The sequence below is a fragment of the Citrus clementina genome, unplaced genomic scaffold (genome assembly GCF_000493195.1).
Source record: "Citrus clementina cultivar Clemenules unplaced genomic scaffold, Citrus_clementina_v1.0 scaffold_5, whole genome shotgun sequence".
NCBI lineage: Eukaryota > Viridiplantae > Streptophyta > Magnoliopsida > Sapindales > Rutaceae > Citrus > Citrus x clementina.
Window position 1 is genome coordinate 14,921,374 of NW_006262201.1, and position 7,777 is coordinate 14,929,150.

Below are 7,777 nucleotides of genomic sequence, written 5' to 3' on the forward strand. Positions count from 1 at the left end.
ACTTTTGTGCATAATAATCTCTAATTTAATGCTTATCCCACTTTTGAATTAAAATATGGGGTAATACATCTTTTTCCCACTTTTCATCACCTTATAGGTGAAGATCCTCATAAACATCTAAAAGAGCTTCATGTGGTATGCACGAGTATGAAGCCCATAAGGGTGACTAAAGGGCAAATTAAATTAAGGTTGTTTTCATTTTCTTTGAAGGATTCGGCTAAGCATTGGCTTTATTACCTAACTCCAAGAGTATTACCATATAGAATGAGATGAAAACAACCTGTTCCTAGAGAAATATTCTCGAGCCTCAAGGGCAACCAATATCCGAAAAGAAATTTGTGGTGTAAGGCAACACAATGGAGACTCCCTACATGAATATTGGGAATGTTTCAAGAAATTATGTGCAAGCTGCCCCCATCATCAAATTAGTGAGTAGCTACTTATCCAATATTTTTATGAGGGACTTCTACCCACCGATAGGAACATGATTGATGTTATGAGTGAAGAAGCTTTAGTGGATAAAACTTGAGGCCGAAAGAGACTTAACTATAAATATGGCGGCCAATTCTCAACAATTTGGCACTGAGCTTGACTTTCCATCAAAGCATGTTAATGAGGTAAATATATCCTCCCTTGAACAACAAATTAAGAATCTAACCTCTCTTGTTCGTCAAGTAGCTGTAGGTAATATGCAAACAACGAAAGTTTTATGGGATTTGTTTGATTGTAGAGACATCTAACCAATATGTGCCCAACTCTTCAAGAGGAACCCATTGAGCAAGTGAAAGTGATAGGTGGTTTTCTTAGTCAACTGCAAAGGAAGTATGATCTATTTATTGGGAATTTTCTACAATTCTCATAAACACAAATAAACCTTAATTTGTATAAACTTCAATCCCTAAGATCATAGAATATCATGATTTTTACATCATCCTAATTGAGAGAAGACATACCTTGATCCATAGCAATTTTCTTGATCAAATCTCACAGCAAAGAATTAAAGATTAGCAAAATTGATTTCTCTCTCTTGAACTCTTTCGAGTGACTCATTTTCTTGGTGGAGAGAAAATTAACATGATATATACATGGGTAGAGAGAGGACCAATTTTAATAAAAACCTAATTTCTACTTTCCATCAAAGTGAGCAATTAGATTTTTCCAATTGACTAAGAAGATTTTGGTCCATTATTTATTTTATTATTTAAATCCTAAATTATTACTAATTCAATAATGTGGCATGTGGGCCACTAAAAAATATTTCAACATTCTACCAATTGGTCCATGTGGCGCATTCAAATTAATGGTTTAATATTAATAAATGTTATGCGCATAATAAGAGCTAAATCCTTACTTGCATTGGTCAAATTATAAAATCATCATTAAACAAAAACTAATACAGATCATTGTGGTTCCACATCATTATTTTGACATAGTACCTTCCATGTATCACAATATCAATTTTACACTTAACATGACCTGTAATGGGAAAGAAAACAATAACGGTCCAACAACAACGTCTTAGCCAGAGACAAAGCCTATTGACAAATGTATCATTATTCATGTATATACCATAAAATCAAATATGATATAAAAGAATAAAAAACAATACTTAAATGAGCTCAGAGTTTCAAACACATAAAGAGGCTAAGACTTAAACATAATGTCAATAACGGAATCAATGAGACACATCCTTTCAGTATGTTCACTAAAAACTTTTTGGTTCGATCCTTTTGTTAAAGGATCCGCAATGATAAAGTTGGTACTAATGTGCTCGATTGACACTCTTTGTTTTTGAACTTCTTTTTTAATAACCATGTATTTCAATTCCATATTTTTAGCTCCATTCGTATACTTGTCATTTTTAGAGAAGAAGATTGCTGCAGCATTATCACAATAGATCCTCAGTGGCTTGGCAATACTATCGATAATTCCAAACTCTGAAATACATTTCTGCAGCCGTAATTCATTAACAGTGGCCTCAAAGCATGCCACAAACTCAAATTCCATAGTGCAAGTAGCAATGATAGACTATTTTGTATTTTTCTATGAGATGACTCATTCAGCCATCATGAACAAATAAGTAAATGTGGATTTTTTGATATCCACGCAACCGGTATGATTTAATTATGAGTATCCTATCACTTTGAGATGATCAGATCTCCTATAAGTGATCATCTGAACTTTTGTTCATTGTAAGTATTTCAATACTTTCTTTGTAGCTTTCCAGTAATCCAATCTAGGATTACTTTGACATCTACCCAGTATTCCAATAGCAAAACTGATGTTTGGCCTGGTATATGTCTAAGCATACATCAAGCTCCCAATAATGGATGCATAAGGAACCTTTTTTATTTGTTTGCATTCCAATTCGTTCTTTGGACATTGTATAAGGCTAAACTTATGTCCTTTCTGAATTGAAACAACACTTGTAGAGCATTTTTCCATTCAAAATCTCTCTAAAACTTTATTAAAATATGCTTTCTAAGACAACCTTAACAATCTTTATGTTTTATCACGGAATATTTTTATTCCAACCACATAAGATGGCTTACCCATTTTTTTCATTTCGAAGTTCTTAAAGAGAAACTCCTTGGCTTATAAAGTAGATCAAGATCACTAGTAGCAAGTAAAATATCATCAACATACAAAATCATAAAAATAATCTTGCTCCCACTGACCTTGAGATATATACACTGATCAATGATATTTTCCTTAAATCCAAAGGAAGTGATGGTATCATTGAACTTGAGATATCATTGTCGAGAGACTTGTTTAACTCCGTATATTGATTTCTTTAGTTTACAAAGGAGGTGTTCTTTTCCTTCAACTGAAAAGTCTTTGGGTTGGGCCATATAAACATCTTCCTCTAAATTCCAATTCAAAAAAGTAGTTTTCACATCCATTTGGTGCAACTCTAAATCATAATGAGCCACCAATGCCATAATAATTCTAAATGAGTCTTTTCTTGAAAACTGATGAAAAGTCTCCTTGTAGTCAACGCCATCTTTTTTAGTAAAACTTTTAGCAACGAGTTTGGTCTTGTATAGTTTGATATTGCCATTTGAATCACACTTGATCTTATAGACCCATTTACACCCGACTCGTTTGCAACTTTTAGGTAATTCAACAAGGTCCTAAACATCATTGTGATCCATTGATTTTAACTCTTTTTTTTATTGCATCTAACCATTAAGTAGAATTAGCACTTTCTACGGCTTGTGAAAACGAATTTGGATCTTCATAAATTCCCATGTCAAATTCTGACTTTTGTAAGTAAAACATATAATCATTAGAAATAGCAAATCTTTTTTGTCTTTGAGATATTCTTAATGTTACTTTTTATGGTTTAGCTACCACAGATTCATTATCAACGACTTCATTATGGGATATTGGGTCATTTATTTGTTGTTCTTGAAAGTTTTTACTGCCTTCAACGAACACAAGAACAACGACTTTAGAAGAAGTCACAGACAAAAGACCTTGCATTCTAGCTTCTTGGATTTTCACATTTTGTGGTTCCGTACTCCCACTAAGTTTGCCATTTTCAATAAACCTATCATTTTCAAATTCAACAATTCTCATACTAAAGCTAGGATAATAAAATATGTACCCTTTAGATTTCTCCGGATCATCAATGAAATATCCACTGGTTGTTCTTAAATCCAATTTCTTTTCATGTGGATTATAATCTTTGCTTCCGCTTGACAGCCCTAAACATGTAGGTGTCTTAAACTGGGTTTCCTTCCTATCACAATTCAAAAGGAATTTTTAAAACTGCCTTAGTAGGAACCTTGTTTAACATATAAGCGACAATCTTTAACGCTTCCATCTATATGGATAAGGTAAAAATGAGTAATTTAACATAGTCCTAACTATATCCATTAAGGTACAATTACACATTTCTACTACACTATTCTGTTTTGGTGTATCTAGCATCGTGTGTTGAGCATATATGATATGCCGCATTTTTCAAGGAACTTAGCAAATGGACGAAGGCGTTGCCCATTCTCAGCATATCTTCCATAATATTTACTACTTTGTCATACCTAACAATTTTCACCTTTCTTTCTAGATGCCTTTCAATCTCATTGATAAATATCTCTAAGACGTCCACTGATTGAGATTTTCATGCAACAAATAAATGTAAACATACCATGAAAAATCATCAATAAAGGTGATGAAATGCTTTCTCCACCAAAAGATGGAACGTCATAAGGCCCAGATATATCAGTATATATAATCTCAAGAAACTAAATTGTTTACTTCTTGTGGCTCTTTTTTTAGTTGTGTGTTTTGTTTATTTTCCCTTAATACAATCAATACAAATATCAAGATCAACAAAATCCAAATCTGGAAGGATTTTATTCTTTATTAATCTCTCGATTCTTACTTTGATATGTGACGTAAATGCTTATGCCACAAGTAAGTTGAACTATCATTCACTAAACTACATTTAGTGCGAACATTATGAAGCAAGGTTAATAGAGACTCAGTAAAAATATTGTTAAGTACAATTTGTATAGATCATCAAAAAGAATTCCAAAACCAATAATATTATTATGTTTAAACAAACTGAAACATCCATTCCCAAATGTAAAAACGTATCCAACATAATCAAGTTTGGACAAGGAAATTAAATTATGAGAAACAAAAGAAATATAAAGAGTTTGAAAAAGATCTAAATGATGTCCGGAGTCTAAAATCAAACAGTAAGTCTCAATACCTTCAACTGGAGCTTTAACCTAGTTCCCCATGAAAATAAACTTCTCATTTATGTTTATAGTTTAGACCATAAGAAATCCTTGCATCGTCTTTGCAAACGTAAGTAGTGCAACTAGAATTAATCCACCACGTGTTATAAGAAATTGATGTAAAACATACTAAAACACTGAGCTTATATTTCTTTTTGAACCAAGCTTTGCACTTCAAGCAATCTTTAGCAAAGTTTCCACGTTTATTGCAGAAATGACATTTTTCACTTTTGATGTTCTTTTTGTGGACTTGGGTGGGTTGCACTTTCAGCTTTGATCCTTCTTTCTTGCCCCTATGATAACTTTTTTCTTTTAGGCTTTTTCAACTCCTTTATGATCCATGAGATTAACCAAGTGAGTTCTTTGTTTCTTAAGTTTTGCCTCTTCCTAAATAAGCATGGTCTGGAGTTCATTCATACTCTATTTATCTTTAATAGTGTTATAGTTTATTTGAAATAGACCATACTAAGAAGCCAAGGAGTTGATAATAAATTGCATAAGGAAGCTCTCATTCACTTACATTCCCATAGACCTCAACTTTGCTATTGTATCTATCATTTTAGTCACATGCTGATGCATGGTACATGTACCATCAAACTTTCAGGTGATCAATATACCCATTAATACTTGGCAAGGGACTTATCAATCGATACTTAGAACATTCTTTCACAAATTTCATATATTCCTTAGCAGTTTCAGTTTTCAAAATTATGGATTTGATGTTGTTGGGTATTGTCATCCACATAAATATTAAGCTCAGTCTGTTTGATCTCTCTTAAGTCCTATGAAGAGATCTCTTTTCAGCGCTTCTTTTGTCAATATTAGCAGTGGCCTTTCAGTTAATAGTGCTAAGTCAAGATTTAGAACACCTAAGTGAAACCAAACTTACTCAGACTAATCTAGATAATTAAAGCCATTGAACGTAACAACAGACAAAGCTTGCGAATGAAGAGCGACAAGCATAGATGCTGCAAATATATATAAATGCTCATACATTAATGCTTTGAACTTAAACACATAATATAGATTCAGATAAAATTCACATAAACTTTGAGCGCATATTGAAGTTGATCTTTGGGCGATACAACAATACACTACAATAAACATAATTGATGCTTAACTTTAATTTCACATAAGTAGTAATTAGATACACAATGACTAGACATGTCTGTTATTTTTGGATATACTAAACATATCTAATCAAGCATACCAAGGGCCAGTTTGGGATTGCGGAGGCTGATGAAATAAGCTGCTTGTACTGTGTAGATCAAATAAGCTACTAATTAAGAAAGTAACTTGGTGTTTGGTAAACTGTGTTATTGCGGTTACTGTGAGTTTGAAAAGTAGAGTACATACGTTTGGTAAATCTTATTACGAAAGTGTTGTTGTATTATATAATCACCAAAATAGACATACATTGTAATAACTTTTTATTTTATGTTTGATAAATTGTTTAGACATATTTTTTTCTTAAATATGTAAAATTACAGTAAAAAAATCAATTAAGAAAAATCTGAAGAACTTCATAATCTGTTCCATAAAATATGATAAAAAATTATACTTATACATAATCTAAATAAAATAAAAATTAACATGTATTACATTCACAATAAAGTTTTTGCAATAAAATTCCTCCAATTTTCCATTTCTTGGGATCCAGAGCCATTAATATTGTGCTACTAAATTGTCGCGGTAACTAAATTGTGACGGTAATATCTAATGATTTATCTATTAGGGTTTATAGATAAGTAAGATATAATTGGCTTTTTATTAAAATACTAGAGTTATAATAGGCATTTTAAAAAGGCATAGTAGCTTATTGAATAAGTTTCTTATGAAAAGCAACCATGTACCTGCTTTTAAAAGCTGCGGACGAAATGGAGAAAATTATGAAATAAGCTGCTTTTACAAAATTTACCAAACACTATTTTTATAAAAAAAATTATGAAATAAGCAGCTTATTAAGTTTCAACCTCAATCTGAAACGAGGCCTAATTAACCACAATCATAATCATAGATTATAGAACTAATTAATCAAGTTTTGGGCGTTTCCTAAATATTTTATGATATATCCATATAACTAAAGCATTATGTCAGTCAATCATAAGTATCACAATAATTATGAGTACTTGAAACTTAAATTTAATTTGACATCTATGAAGAACTTTGTAATTTGGCCACTTTGGTGACTAACAAATTATCATAATGAGTGTTAAATTGAAAATTTATAATAAAGTAATTTCCTTAATAAAATAAGTAAAAGAAAAATATCAATTGAAATTTCAAACATTAAAATTGAAACATTAAGAAATTTTAGAAATCATTAATTAATCAACGAAAGCGTTCAAAATTATGAGAACAAAACTTATAAAATTTGATGCACAAAAAGTCAGCCGCTTTATTATACTAAACCCAAACAATAGTATCTATAATTTAATAAAATAGAATATCAGGGACTAAGCTAAAATTTCACATGCAATTACTCTTAAATTTCGGCTTGAAGACATCATGTGATAGGTGTTGATAATCCTGTTGGACTTAAATGCAACAAAATTCTAAACTGTAGCCAAAAACATAACCCAAAGAAACCTTAGGGTGTCTCATGAAAAAATCCAAAAGAAACCCTAATTCGATTTTTATGTATTATGCTGCCAACAGTAAAAAAAAACTTTTGGGCTACCCTTTTTTTATAATAAAATAATATATACAAAAATTCCTATGCCAGTAATTTTCTTTCTACGTTATGTATATATGGAATAATAATTGAAATCGGCATATCCATAAAGAAATTGAAAACTAAGAGAGGGTTATTATAGATCTTAATGGAAAATTATAAATTCTCAAACCTTGCTCTGATACCAATTATTGGAAATTTTCTACAATTCTCATAAAGTAAATAAACCTTAATTTGTATAAACTTCAATTCCTAAGATCATAGAATATCATGATTTTCACATCATCATAATTGAGAGAAGACAAACCTTGATTCAGGGCAATTTTCTTGATCAAATCTCACCGCAAAGAAT

At 31.2% G+C, this 7,777-nt stretch overlaps 1 non-coding gene across 1 annotated transcript; it reads right to left on the reverse strand.

Annotated features, from left to right (window-relative positions):
* Positions 1-319: 319 nt before the first annotated feature.
* On the reverse strand, positions 320-426 carry LOC112098664. Its single transcript, XR_002905774.1, has one exon. It is a non-coding gene; the product is annotated as a small nucleolar RNA R71 (small nucleolar RNA).
* Positions 427-7,777: the final 7,351 nt, after the last annotated feature.